The sequence below is a fragment of the Schistocerca cancellata genome, chromosome 2, assembly GCF_023864275.1.
Source record: "Schistocerca cancellata isolate TAMUIC-IGC-003103 chromosome 2, iqSchCanc2.1, whole genome shotgun sequence".
NCBI lineage: Eukaryota > Metazoa > Arthropoda > Insecta > Orthoptera > Acrididae > Schistocerca > Schistocerca cancellata.
The window spans coordinates 146096495-146119400 of record NC_064627.1 but is presented as its reverse complement, the minus strand read 5'-3'; the positions used below and the strand labels follow the sequence as shown (position 1 = coordinate 146119400).

The 22906-nt window shown below is 44.1% G+C and overlaps 1 protein-coding gene across 1 annotated transcript in view; it reads left to right on the top strand.

Moving 5' to 3' along the window:
* The window catches only part of LOC126161440 (phosphoinositide 3-kinase adapter protein 1), a 486142-nt gene that overhangs the window by 332808 nt on the left and 130428 nt on the right, over window positions 1-22906 (top strand). The gene's annotated exons all lie outside the window — the stretch shown is intronic.

Genomic DNA, 22906 nt, shown 5'->3' with positions numbered 1-22906 from the left:
TTCGTAAAGTCGGTGCGCAATATTACGGAAAGGATTTTCCCGTTTGAAGATGTCCTATAAGTGAGGCTCGAATTTTGTGTTTGGATGTGGCTTACGGCTCATGTCTGAGGAGTCTCTTACAGGCACGTGCGTAGTGAACATGGCAGCGCGTCGTGAGTTAACCGTGTTTCTATGTGGGATGATGACCGATGCGAAACGCGCAGTCCTATCTTACTGGACATCACACAAGAATTTGAGAATCCGAGGTCAACAGTGCCTAGGTTGCACACACATCAAAAAAAGTTTTGCATCACTTCGGTTCCGAGAGTTCCGCAACCTGTACAGAAAATTGGAATAGAGATCAACATAAACATCATTTCCGCCCTTTTTATTGCTCATGAAAACCACACATTGCATGTTGTACCACCATGAAGCGACACCTTCAGAGATGTTGGTCCAGACTGCTGTACTCACCGGTACATCAAGTACCCAGGAGCACGTCCTCTTGCATTATGCAAGCCTGTATTCGTCATGGCATACTATCCACAAGTTCATCAAGGCACTGTCGGTCCAGATTGTCCCACTCCTCAACGGCGATTCCGCGTAGATCCCTCAGTGGTTGGTGGGTCACGTCGTCCATAAACAGCGCTTTTCAATCTATCCCAGGCATGTTCGACACGGTTTAAGTCTGAAGAACATGTTGACCACTCTAGTCGGGCGATGTCGTTAGCCTGAAGGAAGACGAATGCCTCGCTAATATGCTGCCGATGGGGTTTGCACTATCGGTCGGGGGATGGCATTCAGGTATCTTTCAGCCGTTACGGCGCCTTCCATGACCACCAGCGGCGTACGTCGGCCCCACACAATGCCATCCCAAAACAGCAGGGAACCTCCACCTTGCTGGAGAGTGTGTCTAAGGCGTTCAGCCTGGCCGAGTTGCCTCCAAACACGTCTCCAACTATTGCCTTGTTGAAGACATCTGTGACACTCAGCGGTGAAGAGAACGTGATGCCAATCCTGAACGGTCCATTCGGCATTTTGTTGGGCCCATCTGTACCGCGCTGCATGATGTCGTGGTTGTAAAGATGGACCTCGCCATGGACGTCGGGAGTGAAGTTCCGCATCATCCACCCTATTGCGCACAGTTTGAGTCGTAACACAACGTCCTGTGGCTGCACGAAAAGCATTATTCAACAGGGTGGCGTTGCTGTCCAGGTTCCTCCCAACCATAATCCGTAGGTATCGGTCATCCACTGCATTAGTAGCCCTTGGGCGGCCTGAGTGAGGCATGTCATCGACAGTTCCTGTCTCTCTGTATCTCCTCCACGTCCTAACAATAACGCTTTGGTTCACTCCGAGACGCCTGGGCCCTTCCCTTGTTGAGAGCCCTTCCTGGCACAAAGTAACAATGCGGACGCGATCGAGCCGCGATATTGACCGTCTAGGCATGGTTGAAGTACAGACAACACGACCCGTGTACCTCTTTCCTGGTGGAATGACTGGAACTGATCGGCTGTCAAACCCGCTCCATCTAAAAAGCGCTGCTCATGCGTGGTTGTTTACGTCTCTGGGCGGATTTAGTGACATCTCTGAACAGTCAAAGGAACTGTGTCTGTGATACTACAGGGTGTTACAAAAAGGTACGGCCAAGTTTTCAGGAAACATTCCTCACACACAAATAAAGAAAAGATGTTATGTGGACATGTGTCCGGAAACGCTTACTTTCCATGTTAGAGCTCATTTTAGTTTCGTCAGTATGTACTGTACTTCCTCGATTCACCGCCATGATTTCATATGGGATACTCTACCTGAGCTGCTAGAACATGTGCCTTTACAAGTACGACACAACATGTGGTTCATGCACGATGGAGCTCCTGCGCATTTCAGTCGAAGTGTTCGTACGCTTCTCAACAACAGATTCGATGACCGAGGGATTAGTAGAGGCGGACCAATTCCATGGCCTCCACGCTCTCCTGACCTCAACCCTCTTGACTTTCATTTATGGAGGCATTTGAAAGCTCTTGTCTACGCAACCCCGGTACCAAATGTAGAGACTCTTCGTGCTCGTATTGTGGACGGCTGTGACACAATACGACATTCTCCAGGGCTGCATCAGCGCATCAGGGATTCCATGCGACGGAGGGTGGATGCATGTATCCTCGCTAACGGAGGGCATTTTGAACATTTCCTGTAACAAAGTGTTTGAAGTCACGATGGTACGTTCTGTTGGTGTGTGTTTCCATTCCATGATTAATGTGATTTGAAGAGAAGTAATAAAATGGGCTCTAACATGGAAAGTAAGCGTTTCCGGACACATGTCCACATAACATATTTTCTTTGTTTGTGTGTGAGGAATGTTTCCTGAAAGTTTGGCCGTACCTTTTTGTAGCACCCTGCATATCCGCAGTCAACGTCTATCTTCAGTTCTGGGATCTGGGGTGATGCAAAACTTTTTTTGATGTGTCTATTATCCGTGCCACAGAGACAATTTTCGCGCGAGCATAAACCGCCGCAGAGGACGGCCACACTTGCTTGAGGAATGGACCTCACTTCGCCTCAACAGAGGCGAGAGTCGTCGCCGCCGTTGTGAATGCGGGGCGTCAGGGCTGCACGGATGACACTTATTGTAATTTGTGTGATTCAGTTGCATGGAGATACAAATTATATAACTGGAATGTATTAGTTGTCTTCTTCCTTCACAAGGAAGAAACAGTTGCAAAATACTGGGGCTAATAAATTGCGACGTCCTTCATCTCGGGAACTTGGAGCCGCGAGATCTCGACAGGGAAGCCGTAATTTGAGCCGCGTATCAAGTGCACGGTGGGTCTCATGTAGCGCCTTGGCACACCTCCATCATTCAGTACAAGCGCTTCAACAAAAACGTCCAAACAAAAATACGGACCTTCAAGGTTCCCGCTCTGGAACAATAAAACCGGAAGAGCTACTGCAATGCCGTGCTGAAATGTAATGCCTGCGAACTTATTTATGTGAAAACTCTTAAAGCTTTTTAAATAACATGTTATTAACATTCCACATATTTATTCTTCACTTGCAGCATGTAACAAGGTGCTACGTAACGTAACTATGTCAGTGGGTGAGAAATGGCGTGCTGTAATAAGAGTTTCGAATTCGAAGAGGCCGGCCGGTGTGGCCGAGCGGTTCAAGGCGCTTCAGTCTGGAACCGCGCGACCGCTACGGTCTCAGGTTCGAATCCTGCCTCGGGCATGGATGTGCTGATGTCCTTAGGTTACTTAGGTTTAAGTAGTTGTAAGTTCTAGGCGACTGATGACCTCAGATGTTAAGTCCCATAGCGTTCAGAGCCATTTGAAACATTTTTTCGAATTCGAAGAGATCGTCCGCGCACGGAGCACCCACTCCTTCAGCCTGACAATGCCAGACGAAGAATGGTGTTTTGTCTACACACTCTATTTTTCCACGCAATCTCCATTCAGTTCTATGGCCTTCCTCCAGCGCGAAACAAGGACGTGTATGGCCTGTCGGTACCGATTCTTGTATCCGCTCCCGGTAGCTGAGTGGTCAGCGCGACAGACTGTCAATCCTAAGGGCCCGGGTTCGATTCCTGGCTGGGTCGGAGATTTGCTCCGCTCAGGGACTGGGTGTTGTGTTGTTCTAATCATCATCATTTCATCCCCATCGGCGCGCAAGTCGCCGAAGTGGCGTCAGATTGAAAGACTTTCACCAGGCGAAAAAAAAAAAAAAAGAAACAAAATGCCAGACCACACAAGTGAGCTGTGACATCTGTAATAATCCGACGCCTTGGGCTCACTGCCGTCGATCATCCTCCATACAGTCCCGACTTGGCCCTATCCGATTTTCATCTGTTTCCAAAACTTAGATCGCGCCTTCGAATACTTCTCTTTGAGAGTCATGAAGCGATGCACGCAGAGGTGAGGTTGTGGCTCTGTCAACAAACTCAGACATTCTACAGTGACAGTATGAACAAATTGCTCTCTCTTTGGAAGAAATGTTTGCGTCGCCAGGGTGACTATGTTGAGAAATACGAGGGTTGTAACTTAAATAGTAGGAACTATTTATTCACAACCGATACAAAAGAGTTACATGTTTGCCCCTGTTACTGTCCTTCAAAGTAGTCATCTGCGTTATGTAGAACCCGTTGCCAGCGATGTGGAAGCCGTTAGCAGAGCCTGTTCTCTTGATGGTGCGAATGGAGCGGTCTACTGTCTCTCAAATGTTTGAAACAGTTCTGAAGCGAATGCTACGAAGTGGTTCCTTCATCTTCGGAATCAAATCTAAGACACAAGGACGTAATTCCGGGGAGCATGGTGGATGGTGCAGTATTTCCCAGTCTCATCGACCGAACAGAGCAGTCACAGCTTGCGCTGTATGCGCCCGCGCATTGTCGTGCAAAATGATGGGTGGGTTGCGCAGGAAGTGTCGCCTCTTCTTTCGCAGAGCAGTTGCATTGACGGTCTGCCGTGGAGGAACGTAATGCATTAGGATAACACCATCATAGTCGTACACGAGAATCACCATAACTTTAGACCGCACCATCAACAGAACAGGGGTTCGATTCCCGGCGGGGTCAGGGATTTTCTCTGCCTCGTGATGACTGGGTGTTGTGTGCTGTCCTTAGGTTAGTTAGGTTTAAGTAGTTCTAAGTTCTAGGGGACTGATGACCATAGCTGTTAAGTCCCATAGTGCTCAGAGCCATTTGAACCATTTTTTGAACAGAACAGGCTCTGCTAACGGTATACTACGCCTTCCACATCGCTGGCAACGGGTTCTACACAACGCTGGTGACTACTCAGAAGGACAGTAACAGGTGCAAGCATTAACCTCTTTTGTATCGGTTGTCAGTAAATAATTGCCACTATTTAAGTTGCAACCCTCGTAAATACAAGAGATGAAGAATGAAGATGTAGAATATTAATAATGTTCCTTTTATTTAAAAAGATTTAAGAGTTTTCACATCACAATTGGGGAGACTTTTCAGCACGCCCTCGTTCTTTCGCTGGCCTGGATGACCACTCTCCCTCTTATTTCATGTAAATGAGTAGGTCCGTAGGGCCATATAAAGGAGCCGATCTCCATGATCATGGAACGAGTCAGCACCTCAAATTACATCAAGAAAGATAACAATAAATAAAATAAAGTTTAAACTTCTGTGGAGAGATATTTCTGCAGAGACTGCGGCTTTTGCTGTGATAAGTGGCTTTTCCCCGTCAGCATACAGGCACACTAAGGCTTTGTTTCCTGTTTGGAAGTGTGGTAGTCTAGCATAGTGCGCGGTAGTCTACGGCACGTGTTACTAGGAACTGGTTTTCGTATATGCTGAAAGGTTGAAAAAATTGCGACCTGTCTATTTCTTACGATTATTTTGCCTTTACCAGTTTCAGGCTGGTTCGCCCATCTTCAGGCGAGGTTTATGTTAGGATGGAATGTGACACTTAAGCTGTGAGTTCGCTATGCCTAAATAAGGGAAAGCAAGTAACCTGGTGGTGGTAACAGAGTGATCTGTAGCTTAGGCCGAGATCTGGATTATGTTGGACAGTGGCAGTTTGGTTGTGAGTTGACGAGGCCAATGAATGTATAAGCAGAAAATTACCTGAAGTTTCTTGGGTTCCGCAGAAATGCCAATATGCTCCTCCACACAACTGCCACAAACTAATGTGAGCCGCGCGGGATTAGCCGAGCGGTCTTCGGCGCTGCAGTCATGGACTGTGCAGCTGGTCCCGGCGGAGGTTCGAGTCCTCCCTCGGGCATGGGTTTGTGTGTTTGTCATTAGGATAATTTAGGTTAAGTAATGTGTAAGCTTAGGGACTGATGACCTCCGCAGTTAAGTCCCATAAGATTTCACACACAACTAATACGAGAAACGTTACTTTTTCTGCGGAATTATAGTTTCTCATTATTTTGATAAGTACAGTAACCAGCCACTTTGTTACGTATTTTTATTTAAGCTAATACGCGTTTCGGGATTTCACCCATCTTCGTTTAATGTACTACGTATCTGAGTCTTCAGGCAGTACATAGCTACAATATCGACAGCAAAGTGGATGTTGCAGCTGCCTTTCTACTCTGTTATTATTCCGGTTTTCGCCTTTATACATGTTTCCGACATGGCGGTTATTGGGCTGCTTTGTGCAAAATAGAAGTAAAAAGCTGCTTGTGCGACATACGCAAAAGCGATAATCGGAATAACAAGCGGCGTGGAAAGACAGCTCCAGCGTCCAGTTTCATCCGATGTCGTAACTATGTACTTATTCAATTACGTTGACTGTCGATGGGTGAAAGCCCGAAACCCACATTAGCTTAAGTAAAAATACATAAGAAAGTGGCTATGTGCTGTATTTGTTGTTGTTGTTGTGGTCTTCAGTCCTGAGACTGGTTTGATGCAGCTCTCCATGCTACTCTATCCTGTGCAAGCTTCTTCATCTCCCAGTACCTACTGCAACCTACATCCTTCTGAATCTGCTTAGTGTATTGATCTCTTGGTCTCCCTCTACGATTTTTACCCTCCACGCTGCCCTCCAATGCTAAATTTGTGATCCCTCGATGCCTCAGAACATGTCCTACCAACCGATCCCTTCTTCTAGTCAAGTTGTGCCACAAACTTCTCTTCTCCCCAATCCTATTCAATACCTCCTCATTAGTTACGTGATCTACCCACCTTATCTTCAGCATTCTTCCGTAGCACCAAATTTCGAAAGCTTCTATTCTCTTCTTGTCCAAACTAATTATCGTCCATGTCTCACTTCCATACATGGCTACACTCCATACAAATACTTTCAGAAACGACTTCCTGACACCTAAATCTATATTCGATGTTGACATATTTCTCTTCTTGAGAAACGCTTTCCTTGCCATTGCCAGTCTACATTTTATATCCTCTCTACTTCGACCGTCATCGGTTATTTTACTCCCCAAATAGCAAAACTCCTTTACTACTTTAAGTGTCTCATTTCCTAATCTAATTCCCTCAGCATCACCCGACTTAATTTGACTACATTCCATTATCGTCGTTTTGCTTTTGTTGATGTTCATCTTATATCCTCCTTTCAAGACACTTTCCATTCCGTTCAACTGCTCTTCCAGGTCCTTTGCTGTCTCTGACAGAATTACAATGTCATCGGTGAACCTCAAGGTTTTTATTTCTTCTCCATGAATTTTAATACCTACTCCGAATTTTTCTTTTGTTTTCTTTACTGCTTGCTCAATATACAGATTGAATAACATCGGGGAGAGGCTACAACCCTGTCTCACTCCTTTCCCAACCACTGCTTCCCTTTCATGTCCCTCGACTCTTATAACTGCCATCTGGTTTCTGTACAAATTGTAAATAGCCTTTCGCTCCCTGTATTTTATGCCTGACTCCTTCAGAATTTGAAAGAGAGTATTCCAGTCAACATTGTCAAAAGCTTTCTCTAAGTCTACAAATGCTAGAAACGTAGGTTTGCCTTTTCTTAATCTTTCTTCCAAGATAAGTCGTAAGGTCAGTATTGCCTCTCGTGTTCCAACATTTCTACGGAATCCAAACTGATCTTCCCCGAGGTCGGCTTCTACCAGTTTTTCCATTCGTCTGTAAAGAATTCGCGTTAGTATTTTGCAGCTGTGACTTATTAAACTGATAGTTCGGTAACTTTCACATCTGTCAACACCTGCTTTCTTTGGGATTGGAATTATTATATTCTTCTTAAAGTCTGAGGGTATTTCGACTGTCTCATACATCGTGCTCACCAGATGGTAGAGTTTTGTCATGACTGGCTCTCCCGAGGCCATCAGTAGTTCTAATGGAATGTTGTCTACTCCCGGGGCCTTGTTTTGACTCAGGTCTTTCAGTGCTCTGTCAAACTCTTCACGCAGTATCTTATCTCCCATTTCATCTTCATCTACATCCTCTTCCATTTCCATAATATTGTCCTCAAGTACATCGCCCTTGTATAAACCCTCTATATACTCCTTCCACCTTTCTGCTTTCCCTTCTTTGCTTAGAACTGGGTTTCCATCTGAGCTCTTGATATTCATACAAGTGGTTCTCTTCTCTCCAAAGGTCTCTTTAATTTTCCTGTAGGCAGTATCTATCTTACCCCTAGTGAGAAAGCCTCTACATCCTTACATTTGTCCTCTAGCCATCCCTGCTTAGCCATTCTGCACTTCCTGTCGATTTCATTTTTGAGACGTTTGTATTCCTTTTTGCCTGCTTCATTTACTGCATTTTTATATTTTCTCCTTTCATCAATTAAATTCAATATTTCTTCTGTTACCCAAGGATTTCTATTAGCCCGCGGCTTTTTACCTACTTGATCGTCTGCTGCCTTCACCACTTCATCCCTCGAAGCTACCCATTCTTCTTCTACTGTATTTCTTTCCCCCATTCCTGTCAATTGTTCCCTAATGCTCTCCCTGAAACTCTCTACAACCTCTGGTTCTTTCAGTTTATCCAGGTCCCATCTCCTTAAATTCCCACCTTTTTGCAGTTTCTTCAGTTTCAATCTGCAGTTCATAACCAATAGATTGTGGTCAGAATCTACATCTGCCCCAGGAAATGTCTTACAATTTAAAACCTGGTTCCTAAATCTCTGTCTTACCATTATATAATCTATCTGAAACCTGTCAGTATCTCCAGGCTTCTTCCATGTATACAGCCTCCTTTCATGATTCTTGAACCAAGTGGTAGCTATGATTAAGTTATGCTCTGTGCAAAATTCTACAAGGCGGCTTCCTCTTTCATTCCTTCCCCCCAATCCATATTCACCTACTATGTTTCCTTCTCTCCCTTTTCCTACTGACGAATTCCAGTCACCCATCACTATTAAATTTTCGTCTCCCTTCACTACCTGAATAATTTATTTTATCTCGTCATACATTTCATCTATTTCTTCATCATCTGCAGAGCTAGTTGGCATATAAACTTGTACTACTGTAGTAGGCATGGGCTTTGTGTCTATCTTGGCCACAATAATGCGTTCACTATGCTGTTTGTAGTAGCTAACCCGCACTCCTATTTTTTTATTCATTATTAAACCTACTCCTGCATTACCCCTATTTGATTTTATATTTATAACCCTGTAATCACCTGACCAAAAGTCTTGTTCCTCCTGCCACCGAACTTCACTAATTCCCACTATATCTAACTTTAACCTATCCATCTCCCTTTTTAAATTTTCTAACCTACCTGCCCGATTAAGTGATCTGACATTCCACGCTCCGATCCGTAGAACGCCAGTTTTCTTTCTCCTGATAACGACGTCCTCTTGAGTAGTCCCCGCCCGGAGATCCGAATGGGGGACTATTTTACCTCCGGAATATTTTACCCAAGAGGACGCCATCATCATTTAATCATACAATAGAGCTGCATGTCCTCGGGAAAAATTACGGCTGTAGTTTCCCCTTGCTTTCAGCCGTTCGCAGTACCAGCACAGCAAGGTCGTTTTGGTTAATGTTACAAGGCCAGATCAGTCAATCATCCAGACTGTTGCCCCTGCCGCTGTGGCCGAGTGGTCCTAGGCGCTTCAGTCTGGAACCGCGCGACCGCTACGGTCGCAGGTTCGAATCCTGCCTCGCACATGGATGTGTGTAATGTCCTAAGGTTTGTTAGGTTTAAGTAGTTCTAAGTTCTAGGGGACTGATGACCTCAGCTGTTGAGTCCCATAGTGCTCAGAACCACTTGAACCACGGAGCTCAACAGCCAATTATTGTTGAAAAAATGGTTCAAATGGCTCTAAGCACTATGGGACTCGACGTCTGAGGTCATCAGTCCCCTAGATTTAGAACTACTTACCTAACTAACCCAAGGACGTCACACATCCATGCCGTAGGCAGGACTCGAACCTGCGACCGTACCGGTCGCGCGGTTCCGGACTGAAGCACCTAGAACCGTTCGTCCACAGCGGTTGGCTAAATTACTGTTCAAACTGTTCATTTAGTTATTTTCCAGAGAGGTACTGCGACAAGCTATAAGTCTTTTTAAAAGTAGAATATGATTTTTTCTGTAATGCAGCTCGTTTGTTTAAAACAACTGTCCATAAATCAATTGAAATCAAATTTCTGTCAGCATCATTTAGGGATCTAGAAACGTTTGAAGTTTTACCGATGAATGCAACGTGCTGTACATAAATGACTGTGTTCAGATGGATGTTATGTTAGCGGAATCCTCATTTAAGTGATGTGTTCAAAAATTACACGTTTTCCTGAATGCACAATGCAGTGTGTCTACCGAACGACTTGTGAACGAGATGCAAACGTTTCCTGGACTTCTGGGAATAATGGTTAGGTCGCCGTTGTCCTCAGGGATGGCCTGCACTGCCATCCGATTTGACACCACTGTCGCAGGTGAATCCAAGCACTGCGTCGAGGAAGCTTGTAGCTCCGCCTCACAAGAAACTTCGCATCTCGTCCGCAGTCCGTGTATAGATTAGATTAGATTAGTACTTGTTCCATAGATCATGAATAGGACAATTCGTAATGATGTGAAACGTGTCAGGTTATTAAAATATGTCTACAGAAGATATTACATTACACAAAATATTACATGACACTTAATATTATTTTTTGGGTGGGGAGTGGGGAAATTACCCACTTACTATAACCAAACGTTCATCTAATGAGTAGAAGGAATTGCCATTCAGAAATTCTTTTAATTTCCTTTTAAATGCTATATGGCTATCTGTCAGACTTTTGATGCTTTTAGGTAAGTGACCAAAGACTTTTGATGAAGCATAATTTACCCCCTTCTGAGCGAAAGTTAGATTTAACCTTGAGTACTGAAGATTATCCTTTCTCCTAGTGTTGTAGCCATATACACTGCTATTACTTTTGAATTCGTTCGGATTGTTAATAATAAATTTGATAAGTGAAAAAAAAAATATATATATATATATATATATATATATATATATATATATATATATATATATTGGGAGGCTTCAGTGAAGATCCCTAGCTCTTTTAATAAGTGTCTGCAGGATGATCTAGGATGAGCTCCAGCAATTATTCTGATTACACGCTTTTGTGCAATGAACACTCTTTTACTCAATGGTGAGTTACCCCGGAATATGATGCCATACGAAAGCAGAGAATGAAAATAGGCGTGGTAAGCTAATTTACTGAGATGTATATCGCCAAAATTTGCAATGATCCTAATAGCATAAGTAGCTGATCTCAAACGTTTCACAGATCTTGAGAGTGTTGTTTCCAGTTCAGCCCCTCATCAATGCATACACCTAAAAATTTTTGAATATTCTGCCTTAGCTACCAATTTCTGATCGAAGTCTATATTTATTAATGGTGTCATTCCATTTACTGTGTGGAACTGCGTATACTGTGTTTTGTCAGAGTTTAATGAGAGAGCCGGCCGTTGTGGCCGAGCGGTTCTAGGCGCTGCAGTGTGGAATCGCGCGACCGCTACGGTCGCAGGTTCGAATCCTGCCTCGGGCATGGATGTGTGTGATGTCCTTAGATTAGTTAGGTTTAAGTAGTTCTGAGTTCTAGGGTACTGATGACCTCAGAAGTTAAATCCCATAGTGCTCAGAGCCATTTGAACCCTTTTTTAATGAGAGCCCATTTGCAGAGAGCCACTTAATGATTTTCTGAGAAACATCGTTTACAATTTCATCAGTTAATTCTTATCTGTTGGGTGTGATAGTTCTACTTGTATCATCGGCAAAAAGTACCAGGTTTGCATCTTCGTGAATATAGAATGGCAAGTCATTAATATATATTAAGAACAGTAGAGGACCCAAGACCGAACCTTGCGGCACCCCGTTCTTGATTGTTCCTCAGTTTGAGAAATCACCAGTTCTTTTTTAATATTATGTGAACCACTTGTTTCAACTTTCTGCACTCTTCCAGTTAGGTATAATTTAAACCATTTGAGCGCTGTCCCATTCATACCATAGTACTTGAGCTTATGTAGAAGTATTCCATGATTTACACAATATGAGGCTTTGAGGCTATAAGGCAATCCAGTCCCAGGAAATCTAATCTACAGCATAGAAGTAAACTACGTACATCACACCACAACGTTTAGTAATGTACGTATCTGTTAAACGTAGGTCAGTGGAAGCTAGTGAACGAACCGATTATGGAGAGTTATACATTTCTTAGCCATTGTGGAGGTAGTGTCTCACATACAGCTTACGGCATTACTCGCTTACTATGCTCAAACTTACTATAACCAAACGTTCATCTAATGAGTAGAAGGAATTGCCATTCAGAAATTCTTTTAATTTCCTTTTAAATGCTATATGGCTATCTGTCAGACTTTTGATGCTTTTAGGTAAGTGACCAAAGACTTTTGATGAAGCATAATTTACCCCCTTCTGAGCGAAAGTTAGATTTAACCTTGAGTACTGAAGATTATCCTTTCTCCTAGTGTTGTAGCCATATACACTGCTATTACTTTTGAATTCGTTCGGATTGTTAATAATAAATTTGATAAGTGAAATATATATATATATATATATATATATATATATATATATATATATATATATATATTGGGAGGCTTCAGTGAAGATCCCTAGCTCTTTTAATAAGTGTCTGCAGGATGATCTAGGATGAGCTCCAGCAATTATTCTGATTACACGCTTTTGTGCAATGAACACTCTTTTACTCAATGGTGAGTTACCCCGGAATATGATGCCATACGAAAGCAGAGAATGAAAATAGGCGTGGTAAGCTAATTTACTGAGATGTATATCGCCAAAATTTGCAATGATCCTAATAGCATAAGTAGCTGATCTCAAACGTTTCACAGATCTTGAGAGTGTTGTTTCCAGTTCAGCCCCTCATCAATGCATACACCTAAAAATTTTTGAATATTCTGCCTTAGCTACCAATTTCTGATCGAAGTCTATATTTATTAATGGTGTCATTCCATTTACTGTGTGGAACTGCGTATACTGTGTTTTGTCAGAGTTTAATGAGAGAGCCGGCCGTTGTGGCCGAGCGGTTCTAGGCGCTGCAGTGTGGAATCGCGCGACCGCTACGGTCGCAGGTTCGAATCCTGCCTCGGGCATGGATGTGTGTGATGTCCTTAGATTAGTTAGGTTTAAGTAGTTCTGAGTTCTAGGGTACTGATGACCTCAGAAGTTAAATCCCATAGTGCTCAGAGCCATTTGAACCCTTTTTTAATGAGAGCCCATTTGCAGAGAGCCACTTAATGATTTTCTGAGAAACATCGTTTACAATTTCATCAGTTAATTCTTATCTGTTGGGTGTGATAGTTCTACTTGTATCATCGGCAAAAAGTACCAGGTTTGCATCTTCGTGAATATAGAATGGCAAGTCATTAATATATATTAAGAACAGTAGAGGACCCAAGACCGAACCTTGCGGCACCCCGTTCTTGATTGTTCCTCAGTTTGAGAAATCACCAGTTCTTTTTTAATATTATGTGAACCACTTGTTTCAACTTTCTGCACTCTTCCAGTTAGGTATAATTTAAACCATTTGAGCGCTGTCCCATTCATACCATAGTACTTGAGCTTATGTAGAAGTATTCCATGATTTACACAATATGAGGCTTTGAGGCTATAAGGCAATCCAGTCCCAGGAAATCTAATCTACAGCATAGAAGTAAACTACGTACATCACACCACAACGTTTAGTAATGTACGTATCTGTTAAACGTAGGTCAGTGGAAGCTAGTGAACGAACCGATTATGGAGAGTTATACATTTCTTAGCCATTGTGGAGGTAGTGTCTCACATACAGCTTACGGCATTACTCGCTTACTATGCTCAAAGGAGTATGGCCACCCAGTAAGGCAGTAGGTTCAAACTGACCTTCGGACTGATAGCTGCTTTGTTTTCACAGTGAGCACACACGGAGGTTCACGCCCTCTACGATTCGCTCACGCAACACGCATCGCAGCGGGCGCCAAGCCAGGCAACGTAACGTCGCTTCTGGCCGTGGAACCACGCGGGCACCAAGGACGAATTTTCGCTGGGACGCAGTTTGCTCCGTCCTTCGTGCCGCCTCACCGTTGATAAGTCTTTACGGTCGCATTAATCGAGGAACGCGATAGTCCGAGGGGAGCGGAGAACACGAGAAGAACGCGAGGTATGTTGGAATAACACTCTCATCCCGGACGGCAAAAAAGCAGGAGGGAAGCGGAGCCGGCAGAACCGCAGCAGCGGCGGCTATGGCGGTGTTTCTCTGTTTCTCAGAGGAGAGCCGTGTTTACATGTTGCAGGGGGGCTGTCGGGGCTACTGCCTGGAAATCTGGCCAGCTGTGTGTGTTTTTTACAAGCCATCAGTCTTTCCGTTGGTTCACTCCATTTCTCTCTACATTGCGTTAATCCTTTTCATTTTTACGTAATCAACACACCCAGTGAACCGTTAATTTACTTTCAAAACCCTTTCTTAAGAATTTAATTTATTTACTAGCGATTCATCAAGAACATTAACACATTTAATCACACTATGTGAGCGTGGAAGTAGTTGCCAATGGTTAACTGATGAAACAAATTAAATTTTTTTTAACAAATGAAAATTTTATTTAAAAAGCCCCCCTTTTTTTAACAGATTTAAAATTATAATCAGAAAGCACCCTGTAAATATCAAGTTACAATTTATTCAGAGGCAGAAATAACAATTTTTTTTTATAGTATGAGCTTTCGGGCTGAGAACCTTGCCGCTCCCTTTTAACACGGCCGTAGTCACGACCGCTCACAACAACCTCTGAAAGACTACAGTGGTGCAAATCTGCAACATACCAGATTACTTTAAACTAAAAATTTTAACAACTCACAGAAACACATAAACCACCCCGTAAGAGGTATGGAGATGGTACAAAACACTCACATTAAAATTATTTGCCACCGAAAGTGCAACTTGTCTTTAAAAGAACTCTTACGGTGGAAGGGTGGCAACTTTATATACTAAAATGACCATTTAAATAAAATCCATGAAATGCAGTTTTACATAAAATGTACCAACATGCTCTACATTACACATATACCACCTCGCAAGATGATAGGCAAGATAAAAACATATTTCAGGTTCAAAAATGGTTCAAATGGCTCTGAGCACTATGGGACTCAACATCTTAGGTCATAAGTCCCCTAGAACTTAGAACTACTTAAACCTAACTAACCTAAGGATATCACACACACCCATGCCCGAGGCAGGAGTCGAACCTGCGACCGTAGCAGTCCCGCGGTTCCGGACTGCAGCGCCAGAACCGCTAGACCACCGCGGCCGGCCATAATTCAGGAATTCGGCCTTTACACCGTAAGCAATAAATTCTTTAACGCCGAATCCGACAAATATGACAGAGGCAGCTATTGACGTATGGTAGATTGACGGGGGGATTACTGAACAACCCGAACCGCAGATTGCTCTAACCTGCCCCAACTCCATAAGGGAAAACGGACCACCCAATTCATAAACAACCACCTTCCCGCGGGTGGGCAAACGGAGAAGAATGGTGGGACGACCCCAAAACAAAGCGGCTGGTGACCTCACCAAGAAAACAAGTAAAATTTAACAAGTAAATGAAACAACATATCTCCAATCACTTAATTTCTAATACACTAGGATTTCTGGCGAAGACCTGGCGCCGCACCCCCAACGCTCTCCCTTAACGTCCGCTGCCAGCCGCTTCAACGGACTTAGGAAGGCGTGCCGATCTCCCGTCTCACGGCGTCGCAGCTCGCCCCGGCCAGCCCGATGTCGTGGTTTCACTCCTGTTGCTCTCGTGTCGACCGCGAAGCCACTACTCCTTTCTATACGGCGCGGCCCACTGGACTCACTTGGGGACCTCACATGCGCCGACGCTCAAGGCGGACCAGTCATCTTGTGTCTCAGTGCGCGACCGACCAACGGACCGATCCAACCGCCAATGACCGTTGCCCAAGCAACTCGAGCACACTGGCGGCGTAACGCGCAGACTCCGATTCAAGAACACAGCCCCGACCGGGCGACCACTAGCTGAGTTCTGTTATGCCGCACAAATGCGAACGAGAGACAGACCAGCAACTGGTGACGCGAGACTCTCCCAGCCTAACTAGGACTGACCAACTGCCGAGCTGATAGCGTCCCTTAAGTGCACGTGAACAGGCAACCTTCCCCCTTTCCCACCCGAGGGAGACACCAAAGCTGCGATTGCCACAGCGGCGCCACCGCCAGAAACGGAGGGCGACTGCTTCACAGAACGCGCTGCGGCGCGCCCTTCAAAACAGCAGTTTTTGCCACGGCTCGCCCAACATCGTCTATAACCTGTTTCGCAAGTCTAATCTCCATTTTTATTCCTACTGTATTCCGTTTATAGTTTCATATAGCAACAAATTACCTATTATCGCATACCGGAGTTTGCATCTACGTCCACACCACCATACATATTCTGCGGAGGGTATGTTGTATCACTGTTCGCCATTCCCTTTCCTGTTCCACTCGCAAATGAAGCGAGGGAAAAATCACTGCCTGTATACCGCCACACGAGTCTTAATTTATCTTGTCTCGTCTTCGCTTTCCTTACGCGAAATGTACCTTGGCGGCAGTAAATCCTTTTGCAGGCAGCCGCATTCTCTGAATTTTCTCATTAGTGTTTCGCGAAAAGTACGTTGCCATCTGTCGATGGATTTGAGTTCATGAACCAGCACTGTACCACTCATATGTGTGAATTGCTTCGATCTCATTCTTGAATCCGATTCGCAAGGGACCTCAAACACTTCAGCAGTTGTCAAGAAAGGGTCGTACTTCAAAAATGGTTCAAATGGCTCTGAGCACTATGGGACTTAACATCTGTGGTCATCAGTCCCCCAGAACGTAGAACTACTTAAACCTAACTAACCTAAGGACATCACACACATCCATGCCCGAGGCAGGATTCGAACCTGCGACCGTAGCAGTCGCGCGGCTCCGGACTGAGCGCCTAGAACCGTTAGACCACCGCGGCCGGCCAGGGTCGTATTACTGTTCTGTACACAGTCTCCTTTATAGATGAGGTACGCTCTCCTACAATTCTCCCAATAAACAGAAGAAGACCATTAGCCTTCTCTACTAACGTGCACCTTCTATTTCACATCGGTTTGCAACGTTGCGTCTAGATAGTTAATCGACGTGGCTGTGTCAAGCAGGACACCATCAACACACTATTCGAACATTAGAGAATAGGTTTTCTGTTCAAATGTGTGTGAATTCCTTAGGGACCAAACTGCTGAGGCCATCGGTCCCTAGACTTACACACAACTTAAACTAACTTATGCTAAGAACAACACACACACAGCTATGCTCGAGGGAGGACTCCAACCTCCGGCGGGAGGACCCCCCACAATCCGTGACTTGACGCCTCAAACCGCGCGACCACTCCGCGCGGATATTGTTTTTTTTTTTTTCTTTTTTGGTTCCTTTTTTTTTTCCTACTCATCTGCATTAACCGTTAAACCACGAGGTGGGGTCTCTGCGACCCTTATGTTTAAACCCAGATTTAAGGCAAAAATCATTTCAAATTTTTAATTTATGCTATACAACATTTATTTTTACAATTTTTTAAGGTTGTTTAAATGCTTCTATATATGAAGGTAGTATCTGTTCCCGAAAGCAGATATGCCGTTGATGACCGTGCAGCTTCTCTAGAATGAAATGATATTTAAATCGACACCCTAGCTGCAAACAGGCGTTGTAATACATCATTGGGGACATATTGAAAATGTGTGCCCCGACCGGGACTCGAACCCAGGATCTCCTGCTTAAATGACACTTAACAAAACCTGCAAAATTATACTATTTATCACACGAAAGCACATAATTTTGTGTGGTTCCTTTAAATAGTACATATAAATAGACTGTTAAAGTACTGAATTTTACATTCTGAAAAATTATGCAATCTCTGTAGCAAATAAATTTCCAAATAACACTAAATTCCGGGTTTTAAATTTGCGCATTTAAAATTCCGCCCGATAGGTACAAAAAGGAAGTCTGCCAAATTGACATTAATTGCTGGGAACTACACTTTTATCACCACTCAGAACACATTCGATTTTAACAGACACTTTAACCATTTCATTAAAGAGACGGACATCTCCCCATCACAACTTTACTAATGTACTTCCTCTCAATGATACTCTTGTTCGATAGCAGAACTGTGATCACTGGCTAATGCAAAATCGTCGTCTTTTTCGTTTATTTCTTGATCTATATCACTGAAACCTTCTTCCATAGACCAACTAACAATTTCATCAAACTCGGGAAAGTTAAAAATGACACATTCGTGCCAACACATTTTGAGCTATACGGTACCGTACTGAAGAAAACAGGTACGAGGCGCGGTCTAGGGGACTCCAACACCTATCAATAACACATGTCAACGATAAACACAGAAGGCGATAATACAACCGACAACAAACCATCGTAGATATGAATGCATGGTTTCGCGGCGATATGAATTAATAAAATTTTCTCGGGCTTCCAGCCGCGTCAGGTGGTTAAAATCCCACGAGCTTTCGACCGAGCTCTCCTCGGTCATTGTCAAGTGGTAAGACTGACTGCTGTGTCGCCGTGGCCGCCTCGTTATCTACCGCACTGCTGGCTGTGACGTCACTGCTGCTCTCTTCCTCTCCATATATGGTAATGTTTTCATGCGGCGTCCGTCGCGCCCGTTTTAACACCGCGATGGCCGGGTCCCAGGCTTTGCTGAGCTGCAAACCGCCCTCTTCGTTGATGGTGTTTTCAGAGGTTTTTATTTCAATAGCTTCTTTTATGACGCTATCCCAAAATCCCTTCGTCTTCATAACGACAGATGTTTCGTCGAATAGAACTCGGTGTCCATTTTCTAAGGCGTGTTCTGCCACGGCTAATTTTTCTGGATAGCGTAGGCGTAAGCACCTCTAGTGTTCCGTCCGGCGTTGCTCCACAGTGCGTACTGTTTGGCCGACGTAGTAGTAGCCACACTGACATGGTATCTTGTACACTCCAGGCGTTCTAAGCCCTAGGTCGTCCTTCACAGGCCTCATGAGCTGACGAATTTTTGCTGGGGTCCTGAACACCGACGAAATGTTATATCTCTTCGGGAGCCGGCTAATCTTTCCCGACACTGTACCACAGAAAGGCAAAAACACAAGTTTCTTGCTTTCTTCTTCGGTGGTGTTCTCTTCTCAGTTGGCGTGTTTCTTGCGTGTCACACCAGGTATAGCCTGTGACGCCTGTACGTGGCTGTACCCGTTTTCCCGGACGGTGGCTTAGTTCTAGTGGCAGATTTTCTGCGTCTGAGACCAGAAGTCTTCCGGGTACACACTCTGGATGTCACAGTCAAAGAGCGCTTCATCTGTTCCGTACTCTTCATTAATTCTGTAGTTTTTGGAACACTAATTCTATAAATTAAATTGTTCAGAAATAAAAATAGTTCTTATTGTCCATATAGTGTATTTACCTTCAGAAATTCCCCCTTCACTGCTTTGTACATCGCTTCACACGTTTCTGGAATTATTTTTGGTTAATGTGCCTTGTCGTATCCGAGTGTTACAACTGCACATTTAGCATTTCCCAAGTGAGAATTTTGCTTTGTAATATGAGAAGCCTCGTAACTAAACAAATACTGAAATGCACTCTCATCCGTTCGTAAGCAATTTGTATAAAACTTAACGTCCTACACTCAGAGTTCTCTTAACAAATTTTCCTGAATGTTTTTGCTATCTCGAAGTAACACCCATGGCTTCATCCAAGTATGTTTCCTTTTTTTCCGCCGCTTTTACTCCAAATGCACACACAATGAAATCGTGGTACAAGCAGTTGCAGCGCATTACAAGTAGTTGTGAGCCATCTTGAAATTTGACGAAAATATGACGATAGTCTTGTACCCGTTTTAAGCGCCACGTCAAAGATCTACATCTACATTTATACTCCGCAAGCCACCCAACGTTGTGTGGTGGAGGGCACTTTACGTGCCACTGTCATTACCTCCCTTTTCTGTTCCAGTCGCGTATTCTTCGCGGAAAGAACGACTGTCGAAAAGTCTCCGTGCGCGCTCGAATCTCTCTAATTTTACATTCGTGATCTCCTCGGGAGGTTTAAGTAGGGGGAAACAATACATTCGATACCTCATTCAGAAACGCACCCTCTCGAAACCTGGACGACAAGCTACACCGCGATGCAGAGCGCCTCTCTTGCAGAGTATGCCACTTGAGTTTGCTAAACATCTTCGTAACGCTATCACGCTTACCAAATAACCCTGTGACGAAACGTGCCGCTCTTCTTTGGATCTTCTCTATCTCCTCTGTCAACTCGACCTGGTACGGATCCCACACTGATGAACAATACTCAAGTATAGGTCGAACGAGTGTTTTGTAAGCCACCTCCTTTGCTGATGGACTACATTTTCTAAGGACTCTCCCAGTGAATCTCAACCTGGCACCCGCCTTACCAACAATTAATTTTATATGATCATTCCACTTCAAATCGTTCCGTACGCATACTCCCAGATATTTTACAGAAGTAACTGCTACCATTGTAGGTTCCGCTATCATATAATCATACAATGAAGGATCCTTCTTTCTATGTATTCGCAATACATTACATCTGTATATGTTAAGGGTCAGTTGCCACTCCCTGCACCAAGTGGCTATCCACTGCAGATCTTCCTGCATTTCGCTGCAATTTTCTAATGCTGCAACTTCTCTGTATTCTACAGCATCATCCGCGAAAAGCCGCATGGAACCTAGAACACTAGGTCATTTATATACCGGGTGATCAAAAAGTCAGTATAAATTTGAAAACTGAATAAATCACGGAATAATGTAGATAGAGAGGTACAAATTGACGCACATGCTTTGAATGACATGGGGTTTTATTACAACCAAAAAAATACAAACGTTCAAAAAATGTCCGACAGATGGCGCTTCATCTGATCAGAATAGCAATAATTAGCATAACAAAGTAAGACAAAGCAAAGATGATGTTCTTTACAGGAAATGCTCAATATGTCCACCATCATTCCTCAACAATAGCTGTAGTCGAGGAATAATGTTGTGAACAGCACTGTAAAGCATGTCCGGAGTTATGGTGAGGCATTGGCGTCGGATGTTGTCTTTCAGCATCCCTGGAGATGTCGGTCGATCACGATACACTTGCGACTTCAGGTAACCCCAAAGCTAATAATCGTACGTACTGAGGTCTGGGGACCTGGGAGGCCAAGCATGACGAAAGTGGCGGCTGAGCACACGATCATCACCAAACGACGCGCGCAAGAGATCTTTCACGCGTCTGGCAGTATGGGGTGTTTTTTTGGTTCTACTAAAACTCCATGTCATTCCAAGCATGTGTGTCAATTTTTACCTCTCTATCTACATTATTCCGTGGTTTATTAAGTTTTCAAATTTATACTGACTTTTTTATCACCCTGTATATTGTGAAAAGCAATGGTCCCATAACACTCCCCTGTGGCACGCCAGAGGTTACTTTAACGTCTGTAGACGTCTCTCCATTGAGAACAACAAGAAGTGTTCTGTTTGCTAAAAACTCTTCAATCCAGCCACACAGTTGGTCTGATATTCCGTAGGCTATTACTTTGTTTATCAGGCGACAGTGCCGAACTGTATCGAACGCCTTCAACATCTACACCTACATGATTACTCTGCAATTCACATGTAAGTGCTTGGCAGAGGGTTCATCGAACCACAATCATACTATCTCTCTACCATTCCACTCCCGAACAGCGCGCGGGAAAAACGAACACCTAATCATTTCTGTTTGAGCTCTGATTTCTCTTATTTTATTTTGATGATCATTCCTACCTATGTAGGTTGGGCTCAACAAAATATTTTCGCATTCGGAAGAGAAAGTTGGTGACTGAAATTTCGTAAATAGATCTCGCCGCGACGAAAAACGTCTTTGCTTTAATGACTTCCATCCCAACTCGCGTGTCAAATCTACCACACTCTCTCCCCTATTACGTGATAACACAAAACGAGCTGCCCTTTTTTGCACCCTTTCGATGTCATCCGTCAAACCCACCTGGTAAGGATCCCACACCGCGCAGCAGTATTCTAACAGACGACGAACGAGTGTAGTGTAAGCTGTCTCTTTAGTGGACTTGTTGCATCTTCTAAGTGTCCTGCCAATAAAACGCAACCTTTGGCTCGCCTTCCCCACAATATTATCTATGTGGTCTTTCCAACTGAAGTTGTTCGTAATTTTAACACCCAGGTACTTAGTTGAATTGACAGCCTTGAGAATTGTACTATTTATCGAGTAATCGAATTCCAACGGATTTCTTTTGGAACTCATGTGGATAACCTCACACTTTTCGTTATTTAGCGTCAAAAATGGTTCAAATGGCTCTGAGCACTATGGGACTTAACATCTATGGTCATCAGTCCCCTAGAACTTAGAACTACTTAAACCTAACTAACCTAAGGACAGCACACAACACCGAGCCATCACGAGGCAGAGAAAATCCCTGACCCCGCCGGGAATCGAACCCGGGAACCCGGGCGTGGGAAGCGAGAACGCTACCGCACGACCACGAGATGCGGGCTATTTAGCGCCAACTGCCACCTGCCACCTGCCACACCATACAGCAATCTTTTCTAAATCGCTTTGCAACTGATACTGGTCTTCGGATGACCTTACTAGACGGTAAATTACGGCATCATCTGCGAACAACCTAAGAGAACTGCGCATATTGTCACCCAGGTCATTTACATAGATCAGGAACAGCAGAGTTCCCAGGACGCTTCCCTGGGGAACACCTGATATCAATTCAATTTTACTCGATGATTTGCCGTCTATTACTACGAACTGCGACCTTCCTGACAGGAAATCACGAATCCAGTCGCACAACTGAGACGATACCCCATAGACCCGCAGCTTGATTAGAAGTCGCTTGTGAGGAACGGTGTCAAAAGCTTTCCGGAAAACCGAGCGAGGTGGCGCAGTGGTTAGACACTGGACTCGCATTCGGGAGTACGACGGTTCAATCCCGCGTCCGGCCATCCTGATTTAG